Here is a 14,276-nt window from a genome sequence, read left to right as displayed (position 1 = left end):
GTTTTTAATTTGCCCTGACTGTCTCCGGCTATCATGTATTCAAACCTTAACATAATTAGCTTTTTAAATAAAGGGATATGAAATAGTCTTACATGATGAGTTGCTGTCTGCTAAGAATAGCCTGTACATGCATTCTGTCCCTCATTGCAACCTTCTTTTACAGAGACACGTAGAATACCCTCCTGCGTCTGCAGCTCATATTGATAGAAATGGGAGTCTTCTGCATAAACCCTTTGGAACAGGAAAATTAGCTAGGTCATGTTCTTATATTTATTGTCATGTGATGTAGAGAGAAGCTGAATTGTAAGTGCTAAGAAAGAGAGAGATCATCAATATGTAAAAAGATCACCTTTCTCTTTTTATAGTCCCTTTTGTCTGAGGAGCTCAATGCACTTGGCAAATAGTAATAAATTCATCTTCATGATATACCTGTGAAGTAGGGAAATATATTCCCTTTGAGGTAAATATTAAGGCATAGAGGGGTTATGTGACTTACTGAAGTTTGCACAAAAATTCTGCAGAAGAGCTGAGACTAGAACCCACATCTCCTTCTTGCCATTTCTCTTCTTCAGCCACAAGATCTTCCACCCAAGAAACATATGGGATAACACTTTCAAAAGCACCCAAGTGACTTAGGAACCAAAGGCCCATTGACGTTGAATTAGAATTAAGCTCCTAAGTGCCCAAGTTTAATCTGAAAATGGAACATTGATTACAAAGACACTTTGGTGCTTTTGAAATTTCTGAAAATTTTGCCCAAGCTGATGAGTTATTTTACTTCTGTGCCTCAGTTTCCTCATCTGTAAAAGGCACCATAAAATGTTAGGTTTCTAGGTGCTTTCTGCATCCTATGGTGCCTAAATAACTCTAAAAATCTGGCCCTAAGTGTTGTCAGCAAGTGCTATTATCCAAAGAGATATTTCTTTTTAGTTTTCAGGGCAGAAATGCAATATCTGACTTTGTTTAGAGATGGGGTTTGTTTGTTTTTTACTTCCTGTTGCTCTTATATTGTCAACATGAAAGTATTAAGTTATGTGACCAATGTAGCCAGTAAGACTAGCCACAGCTATTATACACTGTCTGGTTGCAGTAAACATCTCCAAGATTCTCTCTTTCATGGCAGTGTCACTATATCCTGTGTACAATATGTGGGCTACTGGGCAGGGTTATGTCATGACTCAGGAAGAGCCAATATCATAAATTTATGTTAATGATGGGTGGGATTTTCAAAGGTGTTCGGCATTGACCTAATTCAGCCCCCTTTGAAGAGTTAGGCCAGTACTGAGAGCCTCCTGAAAATGCCACCCTAAATATTTTCCTGACTGTGTTGGTCCCTTCATTGTGGCGGTGTGGGAGGCATTGTTAACCTACCAGTCATGTGCATGCACTGAATAAAACCTTAAAGACTTCTCCTGCAAATCCTTATTCAGATGAGCAGACCTTACTCAAGTCAGTAGTCCCGTTGGAGTCCTTGGGGCTGTTCACCCCAGCAAGTGTTTCCAGGATCGGGTCCTTATTCAGGCCATGTCTAAACTAGCACTTATGTTGGAAAAACTTTTGTTGCTCAGGGGTGGGGCGGGGGGGGGGGAAGAGCAACATAAGTTTTGCCGGCATAAGTGCTCGTGTGCACAGCGCTATGGGTGGGAGATGCTCTCCCGCTGGCACAGCTATTGCGGCTCGTTGAGCTGGTTTTATTACGTTGACGGGAGAGCTCGCTCCTGTCGGCATAACGCAGCTACACAAGCGCTCTTACAGCGGCACAGCTGTATTGGTGCAGATGTGCCGCTGGCAGCTTGTAAGTGTAGACGTGGCCTTAGCCAGTGCTGCATCTTGCAGGCAATCTTTATTCTAAGAGACCTTATAGAACTAAATAGGTGACGGTCTCTTCTGTGTAGTAAGAGGGAGGATTCTTATGCATCCCCAGCCTGTTCTCAATGCTATAAATACCTCGCTATTACCCTAAGCCCTGGCTGAGATGATTTAGTTGGGGTTGGACTTGCTTTGAGCAGGGGGTTGGACTAGATGACCTCCTGAGGTCTCTTCCAACCCTAATCTTCTATGATTCTAAGCCTGCTATATCCTGAGTCCCACCCCTGAAGCTTGCCTATTTTACATTTGCTCCAGGGGGTCTGTAACAAACAGTAGCCCACCTCAGGTGCCTCCCTATAATAAATGGCTCGTGGTCCCCACCCTGCATAAAAATGTTCTAGCTCGGATACTTCCTTATATAAAAACAGCTTCTATTTCTGCCTCAGGCACTTCCTTATGTTATATCGTTGGGGCACTGGATCCCCACCCTCACCCCTGGAGAAAAGCAAAGGGCTCAAGTTGATATCAATGAGCAGGACTTTCTCTGAAAAATGTTCCACGCATCCACTCTTAAAATATATATTCAGGCACGAATTAATCCTCTCAGTAGAGGAAATGGTGTTACACACTCTTGCAATAAGCCAGTTCTAAAATTATTATGAAACCCCATCATCCTGATTTTAATAACAACTTACCTACCTATGCAGTTGTGTATATGTGCCTTTTTCATGATATTGCTCATCACATAAATCACACAGCTTTTAAACAAGTAGTAGTAAAATGACGCATGAAATGTCAAAGGGGTTGGGCTGATTTTTTTGCTCTAAATTGGAGATTTTATTTTAAAGGTTGGCTGGGAGAAAGGACTCTTACAAAACCAAATTTTATGTTTGTTTAGATAGATGGATATATGATAGAATCTAGAGGCCCCAACCAAAATTGCAGACTCCCTGTGCTAGGTGCTGTACAAGTACATAGTGTGAAAAAGTCCCTGGCCAGAAGAACTTAGTCTTAACAAACAGTACAGACAAAGGGTGAGAGGGGACGCTGAGGCTCAGAAAGGTAGAATGACTTACTCGAGATAGCACTGCAGGTCAGTAGCAGAGCTATGAACATAAGCTGTTAGTACACCTAGCTGTTAGTCCTGAGCCCTATCTGCTAGACCATGCAAACATTATTAACAGAATCATAAAATCTCATGAATCACTGCTTTTCTTAAAAGAAGCCAATGAAATTACATATTTATTTATTTCAGCGTGTCCCTGCAGTGCTGGAAACACCCCATGCCACGGCACTCTGTTCCTGCATGAGAACCAGCAAGTGAAACTGACCAGTCTTGTGCCCCTGTCCAAGCTGAGTGAAATGCCAAGAAAATAAACAAACAGCATGAAAGGCAAACAGCAAATCAGATTTTTTTTAAAAAGAATCTAGGGGGAGATTTTCAAAGGTGCCCAAGGGATTTAGAAGCACAATGCCCACAGACATTCCTAAATCCCTTTGGCACCTTTGCAAATCTCCCTCCTTAAGCCATATGTACAGTATGTGTGCTACTCTACACTCTACTACAACAGCCATGCTGCTGTATCACTATATTGTAAACGCTTCCTACAGCAATGGAAGGGGTTTTTCCATAGCTGTAGCTAAGCCACTTCCCCAAGCAGTGGTAGCTCGCGCCACAGAAGAATTCTTCCATTCACCTAGCCCCATCTACTCCAGGGGTTAGGGTTGGCTTAACTACGGTGCTCAAGGGTGTGAATTTTTCACTCCCATGAGAGCCGTAGCTGTGTCCACCTAATTTTTAAGAGAAGGACAGGCCTTAGATTTTAATCATTTTTCATGTGACGAAAAGACACGGAATCTCTTTCAAAAATGAGCGATGCCGTCTCGAGTATTTCTTTTTTTGTAGTTTGCAGTTAGACGATAGCGAGTGACAACTCCGGCTAGCATTACGGATGACGTAAAAGCTTTTAGAGTCTATCTTACTGCTGCATCTGTTTTATTTTTAGTAGCAGTCACGTAGCAGCCTAGGCCACTTACACAAAGGCTAAAATACTGGTTGCCCGAAGGTTATCGTTAGTTACAGAACAATCCTGTGCTCTCCTAGCACAGTTGAGAATACGTCAGAAAGGCCTGAAATGAGTAGTACAAATCTTTGTATCTGGGTGCGCACAGTCCTACATCTGTCACTGCTTATGTGCTGTAGGCAGAACACCTTCCTCAGCTCTGCCGCAGAGAAGCCTGCCTGCATCAACAGCCCTCGTCAATTAAACGGAGATGGGCTCACCCAGCTATTCTGCTCGGCCCATGGCTTCCTGTGCACAGGAGCGGAAACAACCTTATGGGAGGCTGCATTGTTGTAGTTATCCTCCCCAGCTGGGACACTACTTGAGGTCTCTCCGAGGGCAGAGGTGACGTGAATGGTTTGGATACCCTGGGGAAATGAACGCTATTCCCAAAATGGCATCAGCTGCCAGGAATTCCTTCATCCTTGAAAAGTGCACCCTCTAACAATATTAGATTGTTACTAAGATTGTAATTTCTTTAGGGTGAGGGCAGTCTTTTTGGTCTGCGTTTGCACAGCGCCTAGCGCTATGGCATCTTTGTCCGAGCCTAGATGTTACAACAATATAGGTTTCAGAGTAGCAGCCGTGTTAGTCTGTATTCGCAAAAAGAAAAGGAGGACTTGTGGCACCTTAGAGACTAACCAATTTATTTGAGCATGAGCTTTTGTGAGCTACAGCTCACTCACAAAAGCTTAAGCTCAAATAAATTGGTTAGTCTCTAAGGTGCCACAAGTCCTCCTTTTCTTTTTACAACAATACAGATATTATTATTATTTATTACTATTATTATAAGTGGTCATTGGGTTCACTAATGACTCTTCACAACACCCTTGTGATGGGTTTTGCATGCCCTGTTTTGAGTCAGGAACAATATAATCTTTACTGCTGCTATAAATTAGCTCTGCACTGGTACCTTTAGATATCAGTATTGTCCTCCTTTCAGTTCCACTGCTGACAAGCTGCCCGGTCAATCAGAATGACAGCAAGGGCTTTGTGGGAGGGTTACCAGACTATGGGGGGGCGGGAGAGTGCTTTTTAAAGGGCCTCACATATGGACTGACTTCCTTTGAGAAAGTCTTTGATGTGGATGTTTTGGGGGAGTCTCGTGGGTCTGGTGTTTGTGTGATGAGTGATCAGTGTCTGCAGACCTGCCGTTCTGCTTCATTTACTGCTGCAAAAATGGGTGGGAGGGGAAAACCACTCTTGGTTCTCATCTTACATTCTGCCTCTGTAACCCAGGCCCCTGCCTCCTCTCCACTGCTCTTCCCAGCCTCAGCAGAGCAGCATCCAGTGGGAAGCCACTGGCAGCAGCATCTCAGCAAAAATTCCTCCTCGGCAAGCCCAGACATAGTGTAACTGGGGAGTCGGCAGTACATTAATTTTATCCACCCGAGACCGTCACACAGTATCCACCGTGGGGTGGGGGGTAAGTGAGTCACAAATGCTTTATCCCTGAGGAAGCCCCGTCTGGGAATTCTTTCCACAAAGCTGCGTCTGGAATTTGCAACTCGCCAATCTAGCATAATAGAGGCGGTGTAATCGCAGCGTTAACACTTGGTTTTGACCTTCCCACTCACCATTGCTACCATCCCTTTGTCTATCACAGGCAATGGCTGCCGATAGAAGAACCTAGGTGGATAGATATGGGACACTGGCTGCATGGAATAGTCTTGCTTGTCCTAGGGCTTTGTGCCTCCGTGGGGCACTGTTCTTGACAGAGCTGTTTCAGGGCATCCACATGCATAATGCCTTGCACCTGTGGTTGTATCTTTGCATCCTGGGATTCCTGGGGGGCTGTTCCATAGCACCCGCTGAGGGCGCTGGTGCTGTGTGGGGCAGCTTTCACGTACAAGGCATTCCTTTGTCGAATTAAGTTAGGAGGTCTGGCCGAACCAGTGCAGCCTCAGGGTGTGGTGCTTCCTATCCACAGTGTGTGCAACAGCTGCCATTGTTACGTAAGGACTGGGGTGTAGCTGCAGAGATCAAAGGTCATCCTCAATCGTGCAAGGTGGGGCACCAGCCTGAAGGGAGCGGCAGGCAGCAGTCAACACCCAGTTCTGGTGGCGGTTTGTTCTGTAAGGTTGGAGTGAAATAATTTCAGTATTGCCAGCCCAAAGTTTTTAAAGGTAATGAGTTAAAAATAAATAAACTTTGAGGTTTTTTTTGTTTTCTTCCAACATTAGAGCCTTTTGGGGTGGGATTGGGGGGGCGGGGTGCCACATTTTCAAGCTTCCCTCTACAACCATGAGGGTTTGTAGGTGAAAACGGATATTTTCACATAATCAGATGACTCCAGGAGTGGGGGCTTGAAGGAAAACCAAATATTGCAAGACTTGAAATAAAATCACAAGAGCCAGCAACACTGAAGTAGCTTATATACAAGGTCTCCAAACCTTACTGAGAAGAAGACAACACAGGGGACAAATGGTCAGACCTGGAATGACCACCAGGGTGACTGTATGTGCACATGTAACACTGATAGACGCCGGTCGTCAGTGAGCAGGTTTGAACCTGGGACCTCTGGACCTAAATGCATGAGCCTCATGGCTGTTAGCTAAGACTGTAGAGCAGACTCATTAATCGTTCTGTAAGTGGTCTCGGTGCCACTAGATGGGACAGAACACCACACCCAGGAGGTGTGTGGGTTACACACACAAGGTTTTGTACAGGAGCTGCACAACAGTTGGCTGCATTATTTTAACCTAGTAACTTTTTATCTTTCTCCTTGCATCCATAAGACCTGAGAAGCCATGTGTCATGAAGAGCCGGGCTTCAAATAAACACAATCCTAATTTTTTTCTCATTACCTATTGGTCATTAAGCAGAATGTGCAAGGCAGGAACGGAGGATAATGACCGTGGTCAGAGTTGTGTGAAGAGGAATGAGATTAGATCACATTTTCCAGGGTGAATACTTCAAGTGTCCTGGGGAGGATTTAGGAGTGGCTTAACTGTTATCTTGGCCAGTGATATCACAGAATCATAGAAAGGTAGGTCTGGAAGGGACTCAAGAGGTCATTTAGTCTGTCTGCCCATGCTGATGCAGGATTAAATATACCTATACCATCCCAGACAGATGTTTGTCCCAAATGATCTGAGAACTTCTATGATGAATGGCTGAGAGGACCTTGTACTATGTACAGACAGTCTTCACAGAGAACATCTCCATGGTTTAAAGCAAATATACCGTGCATGACAGAGGCTCCACAATAATTTGTAAAAGTTAAAACTTACTTTGTGTGTAATGCTGTACAGCCCTGGGAGAGAGCGGTCATTCATGACTTAAATGCGTGCTTACTTATAGAAAGATGCTAAAGGATTCCATATTTTCCAGTGCTATGGATACTTTATTTTTGCTTTTTCTTGCTTTGAAAGTATGAGTGAAGTTCCATTTTCATTTACATCTGTAAGATCCGGAATGAGTCCACTCAGAGAAATCCCCCACCTCCTTTTTTTAAAAATAACAATGCTGTGTTAAGATTTTCCTCCCTTTAAGTAATTTATCTGTATTTACAGCCTAACCTCCAGTTTAATGATGTGTTTTGCCCGTGAATTGCAATTTGATCAGAGTTTTGCAACCAAAACTCAGCAGAATGCTGGTAGTGCTGGTGTATTTAGAAAGGGTCATGAACTCCAGAGGATGCATTTGTTGGGATATGGTCTTTGTGTTCAGTTCTGTTAGGACTCTACGCTGTGTTATCGCGTCGGTACTTGGGCAGAAAGTCCTTTTACTTCCTGTACCATATTATTATGGAACTGTTTGTACCAGTCACAGATCATTACCACTTTAAGTATCTCTTTCCTTCTCCCTTTCCTTGCCCCTTGTGTTCCCCCTTTTAATGCCAGATAAAATATTTTTAAACAAAACAGGGAATCAGCACTTTGTACTGATTGGTGAGGTGTTATGAATTAGTTGGCAGGCTTTAGTCCAGCAAAGCCTAGTTAACACTGTCCTTGTGCAATAAGCTGATTATGATAAATAGGCATGCTGCGTCTTAGCAGACGGCTGAAATCAGATCAGCCAACTGCTGTTAGACTGGCCATGCGACATAGGGGCTTTTTTGTTTTTAAGCCCCAGAAGTGGTGACGCTGCACTGGCTTTGCTGAAAGATCTTGCTAGGATTTGGTAATGGCAATTGGCTGCTGGCCACCAGCTGAGGTGGGCTGAGATTAGAAGAGCTTCTGGCAGAATGGTTTGGGCTCATGTGGACGCTTGGCAGCTGCTCTCTCTTTGAAGGAAGATGTGCATCCCCTTCCATGGAAGAGACTAGTCTGATCCTGGACGAGTGAGAAGCCGGAAACACACCTAGGGAGCAGCTGGGCGATGGGGGAGAAGTGGGAAGACAGAGTGAGAGACTGACTGGCTCTTACTTCCATAGGACCTTCCATCTGAGGATCTTTAGGGAGTGCGGATTAAGGGCATTTGCCCTTGTCCATATAATAGGCTAAACCAAAATGCTGGATCATCAGGTTCTGGTAGCCATCATAGAATTGTAGGACTCAAGGCAGGACTAGGTATTATTATCACTCTATATTCTCTATAGTTTACATGTAAGAGAATAATGACAGGTTTCAGAGTAACAGCCGTGTTAGTCTGTATTCGCAAAAAGAAAAGGAGTACTTGTGGCACCTTAGAGTCTAACCAATTTATTTGAGCATGAGCTTTCGTGAGCTACAGCTCACTTCATCGGATGCATTCATCCGATGAAGTGAGCTGTAGCTCACGAAAGCTCATGCTCAAATAAATTGATTAGTCTCTAAGGTGCCACAAGTACTCCTTTTCTTTTTATGTAAGAGAATAGTTTTTCTGTTTGCTGGACGGTAGATCAGAAGATCCCAGAACTGTGTGGCTGGGGGTTGTAACCTAGACAGGCACTTAGTAGTTAGATATATCACTGCGTTTGCCCTCTAAAGGTATGTCTACACTGCAGGTGAAGGTGTGTTGTAACATGGGTAGGCATACACCCTTGCTAGCTTTAATAATAATAAACAATAGCAGTGTAGACATGGTGGCACAGGCTAGCAACCAGAATCTCCGGGGACCTTGGGTATGTGCTCTGGTTGCTAGCTTGTGCTGAAGGCTATGCCACCACATCTTCAACGCTATTGTTACCCATGCTAGGTAGATTTACAGCTAACACTGTGCCTACTACCTGTGCTGCAATCACTCTTTCGCTTGCTGTGTAGACATACCATAAATGCAGACTCTGTAGGCCATGGTGGAGAATAAAGCTCCCCTTCTGAATATTGTTGCTGATTAAGAAGCTTTAAAGATTTTTAAAAGCCTTGGTTTATCAGGAACTAGTCTATCTATATCCATTGCCAATGATAGCCATAGGGCAACATTCAGACCTGGTGTAAGTGCTTGCAATTTGTTGATGTCAGTGGAGGTTCGCCCACTTACACCAGGTAGACAGAGTATTAACAGACATTCAGGAGACCTGGGTTCCATTTCCAGCTCTGCCACTGGCCTGCTGGGTGGCCTTGGGTATGTCACATCTCTGTGCGTCAGTTTTCCCATCTGTAAAAGGGGAATGATAGTGACCTCCTTGGTACACAGAATTTTGAGATCTACTGATGAAAAATGCCAGACAAGAGGCAAATACTATTAAAGGGGACCCACCCTGCTGTGATAGTTCAGTGAGGGGAAATCGATCAAAGCAAGAGAGAATAGAGAGACAACTGTCACCCACTGTGACCTGCCAAGTCTGCCCCTAGCAACAAAAAGCCCTGGAGTGAGTGAGTGGCGACTTGGGGAAAGGAGAGGTAAGTGCGATTAGTGTTAATGCAACAATCATTGTCCTGAATTGGGATGTGTTTTGTACCCTCTAACATTAGTAGTACCTGCTAACATTCCTAGTTCTGTCTCTTCAGCTCACACTCCTGGCTTTATATCCTACAACACGCAATAGAGCACATAGCAGGTGTGGTTCATTTGGGGCTGTCAATGTTCCTTCCCCACTCTGAACTCTAGGGTACAGATGTGGGGACCTGCATGAAAAACCCCCTAAGCTTATTTTTACCAGCTTAGGTTAAAACTTCCCCAGGGTACAAACTATTTTATCTTTTGCCCCTGGACTTTATTGCTGCCACCACCAAGAGCCTAACAAATATATAACAGGAAAAGAGTCCGCTTGGAATCGTCTTTCCCCCCAAAATCCTCCCAAACCCTACACCACCTTTCCTGGAGAAGGCTTGATAAAAATCCTCACTAATCTGCATAGGTGAACACAGACCCAAACCCTTGGATCTTAAGAACAATGAAAAAGCAATCAGGTTCTTAAAAGAGGAATTTTAATTGAAGAAAAAGTAAAAGAATCACCTCTGTAAAATCAGGAAGGTAAATACCTTACAGGGTAATCAGATTCAAAACATAGAGAATACCTCTAGGCAAAACCTTAAGTTACAAAAAGACAGAAAAACAGGAATATACATTCCATTCAGCACAACTTACTTTATCAGCCATTTAAACAAAACAGAATCTAGCGCATATCTAACTAGATTGCTTATTAACCCTTTACAGGAGTTCTGACCTGCATTCCTGCTCTGGTCCCGGCAAAAGCAACACACAGACAGAGAGGACCCTTTGCTTCCCCCCGCCTCCAGCTTTGAAAGTATCTTGTCTCCTCATTGGTCATTTTGGTCAGGTGCCAGTGAGGTTATCTTTAGCTTCTTAACCCTTTACAGGTGAAAGGGTTTTTTCCTCTGGCCAGGAGGGATTTAAAGGTGGTTAGCCTTCCCTTTATATTTATGACAGGGGCCTTCCCCCCTAAATTTTGAGCTGAAGTCTCAGAACTTTCTATAGTTCCAGTTCGATGGTATAAATCCCTCCCGGGCCTGAATGAATGAAACCATCAGCTACTGATTTGGAAAGGCCGCATAGCTCTAGTACCTTGCCTGTTTTCTTTTCTCACCCACAATTCTGAGAAAGTACAGAAAACCCAGGAAACTGGCAGGCAAAAATGAAAGGAAGAGAGTCAAGAAAATCTGTAAGGTCATTTTTCTCAAGTATTGCATTGTGGGGGCCTGTAGCTGACAGCAGCACATTTTGCTGCCAAAAGGAGGGAACCAGGGCCTTGAAGTTTCTTATCCTGTGGTCAGCGGGCATTCTGGTAGTGAGGTGATTCATACTCCTCCCGGCTGCAACCTGAGGGAAACTGAGCTGCGTGGGTGGTGGATATAATAGGCCAGGGGAGGCTAAGCCTCCCCTAACCGAGGCCGAGGCACCACTCATGCTCTGCCCCGAGGCCCTGCCCTCACTCCCTCTCTTCCCCAAAGCCAGCGGGGACTCAGCTCTGGCCAGTGGCCTGGAGCTCGGGGATTGGGCTGGCTGGTGGCTTGGGGGTCAGGGTGGTTTGGTTGGGGCTCCTCCTACTGTGGTGCGGGGAGGCATCAGGACTCCAGTGGGCAAAAGGGGCTAGCCTCACCGAATTGGGGGGAGAGTTCACCCGTTGCCCATGCTGGGCTGAGCCATGATTTGTGGAGAACCCCAAAAGAGCAAAGCCTCCAGTGACAACCTGTGTTTAAAGTCTGGTTTGGATGTCATGCTTTATAGAGAGTGTAGCAGAGACTACAGTGTACATGTAACTCCCCAGCCCTGTAGAGGACATAAAGAGTGCCCAAGCAGGAAATACATAAGAGTACAGTATGTACATCAGGGATAGACAATTATCTTTTGTCAAGGTCCAGATTTCTTGGTCAAGACATGGTCAAGGTCCAGACTTCAGAGAAAATAATGATCATAGAATATCAGGGTTGGAAGGGACGTCAGAAGGTCATCTAGTCCAACCCCCTGCTCAAAGCAGGGCCAATCCCCAATTTTTGCCCCAGATCTCAAATGGTCTCCTCAAGGATTGAACTCACAACCCTGGATTTAGCATAAATTAATAACAATGATAATAAGTAAATAAAAATATTTCACGGTCTGTTCAAAAGTGTCTGGTGGACTAGATTTGGCCTGCAGTCTGCCTATTGGCTACCCCCAATGTACATCTTCTCTGGTTCTCTAGAGCAGTGTTTCTCAATGACTGGTCTGTGGACCCGTGCCGGTCCCTGAGATGTTCCTGACACAGTTTAGGAAGGCAGCAAGCAGGTACCTGGTATCAGAAAGGTTGAGAAACACTGCGCAAGAGGATTCTGTAATTGTGCTCCTGGTTACTACCCAGTCTTCTGCATGCAGTCCTGGCGGAGACTTCCTCAAAGTGAGGGGGACTGGGGCCCCACTCTCTCCATGGCCCCGCCTCACCCCTTATGCCCGAGGCCCTGCCTCCAATCAAGCCAGAAGCCAGAGCGGGACAGGAGCCACGGACCCTCCACCTGCCTGGGGTGCGGGGGCCAAAAGCAGCCTCCGGCCCATGTCCCTGCCCTGCGGGCCCCCTGCCCAGGGCAGGTGGAGGATTCATGGCTCCCCACAGCTGCCTACGCAGCTCTTACTCCAACCTGACTCCAGCCAGGGGAAGGGGCGTCGAAGCCGCAGCCTAGTCACGGTAACAGCTGGGCGGCCAGGCAGCTGTGAGTATCCTCGGACCCTCCACCTGCCCTGGGTGGGGGGGGTCCGAGGTGAGCGACATGGACCGGGAAGCTGCTCTCAAACCCCCATCCCAGGCAGGTGGAGGGTCTGTGAGACGGTGCCCCCGCTGCCTGGACTCCTTGGCCAGGGTCCAGCTGCCGGCCTGGCTGGGGGGGCCGGAGCAGAGATGGGGGGGCCCACGGCAAAAAGTGGGAAGGCCATGGCCTCTTGGCCCCCCACCATTCCAGTGCTGATGCCTGTATGTCATAAGATGGAAACAGTAAATGTATTTTCTGCCTGCACCAGTGTAGTGGGGAAGGCTGGGGAGCTTGGCAGGAATCCCGTGGCAAGCAGAGCACATCCTGAGCTATGAAAATGGAATAGCTATGGGAAGCAAAATCAGAGCCTTATAAAATATAGTATCACATTGAACCTCAGGTCCCCTCAGTAACCCATCGAATTGCAGGCTCTCCCAGACTTCGCGTTTCAGGTTTACACTGTGAGGCGTTTGTCAATCTCAGCCCATGTGAACATGGGCAAAGTTTATTGGTCACCTTCACTCCCCCATCGGGCGTTGGGGACACACCTTCTCGGCTTAGCTGTCTTTGGAACAGGGTCTGTTGGGAAGAAGGAGGCCATACCTGTATAGACACATCCCTTACTGAGGAAGGGTACTCCATGTGGGGTGTCCCCTAGGCAGTTCTCATTTGTCAAACTGAAATCAGCAAGTGGTAATTCACGTCCACTTGCTGCAAAGCAAACTGTAGGGTTCAAACTTCAAAGCTTTTCATTAACTGAACCCTGCGGAGCTTGCACAGCCCTGACCTAAATTAGCATCAAACTCTTCTGGAGTGGCTCTCAATACTCTATTAGTTTGTACACACAACTGCCTAGAAACCAGGTATTCACAGTAGCTTGTTGGCTTTGTTTTGTTATTCACTTTAGAGGCAGAGTTTGAAAGGCAGCCAGTAGTTTCACTCCTATTTCAAACTTTTGTTTACACACTGAGTTCCTCAAGTTCCAAAGATCTGTTTTTCCATTGCTCCTAACCCCATATCTGGCCAACTGTCCTTCAGGCAAAGGACATAGATTCTGGAGGGGGCAGTCAAGAATGCTTCTTGCTCTGCCAAAGCAAATATTGCAGAGAGCAATGTGAAGGCCTGAGATCTCTCCCTCCCACCCCTCTTTTGCCTGGGAATGAGGGCTCAAGATCAAGATCTGGACTTGGTTCCTCTGCATTCTGCTCAGTGCTAGGTGCTAAGTCAGACCTTAGTCACACCTCCTAATGAACTGAATACTTGTTCTTTGTTCCATGTTAGGGTAGGAAGCTTTAAAACACATACACAGAGGGACCCAGTCCAGCAGAATGTAGCTGATTCTGTAGATGCCAGACAGACCTGTTCTGGAGAAATGTTGCCTAGATGAGATGAGGTCAAAAAAAACCCCAGCTCTGTATATAACTGTGGGGAGGAGAGCAACATCTGCCGTGCTCTACAACTCCCTTCTCTGATCCATGCCATGTTCCATCCCTGATGGACCAGTACTGACTCTGGGAGTTCCTACTGCTCTATGGCCTTAAGACATAGCTTGGAGCCTGTCCCCCTCCAACAAAAATACTACAGTGGGGCCAGAGCATGCTTTAAATTACCTGGCTGGTAGACTGCTGGTCAGCTAAGGGAAGCACCAGCCCCACCACATGCCAGGGAAAACAATAAGCACTCACTACTGCGTTGTCCCGAAGTCATTCCTTTGAACCCAAATGCCATCTGATAATCTGCCTGGGCAGTCAGTCTGACTCAGCCCCTCATTGGAGGGCTCTCTGCGCCTGCCATGGAATGCTAGACTACGGGGACACCCGCCCCCGCAAAGAACATCCTCAGACTGCGGAGCTCAGAA

The sequence above is a fragment of the Caretta caretta genome, chromosome 7 (assembly GCF_965140235.1).
Source record: "Caretta caretta isolate rCarCar2 chromosome 7, rCarCar1.hap1, whole genome shotgun sequence".
NCBI lineage: Eukaryota > Metazoa > Chordata > Testudines > Cheloniidae > Caretta > Caretta caretta.
Note: the sequence above shows the minus strand (reverse complement) of the source record.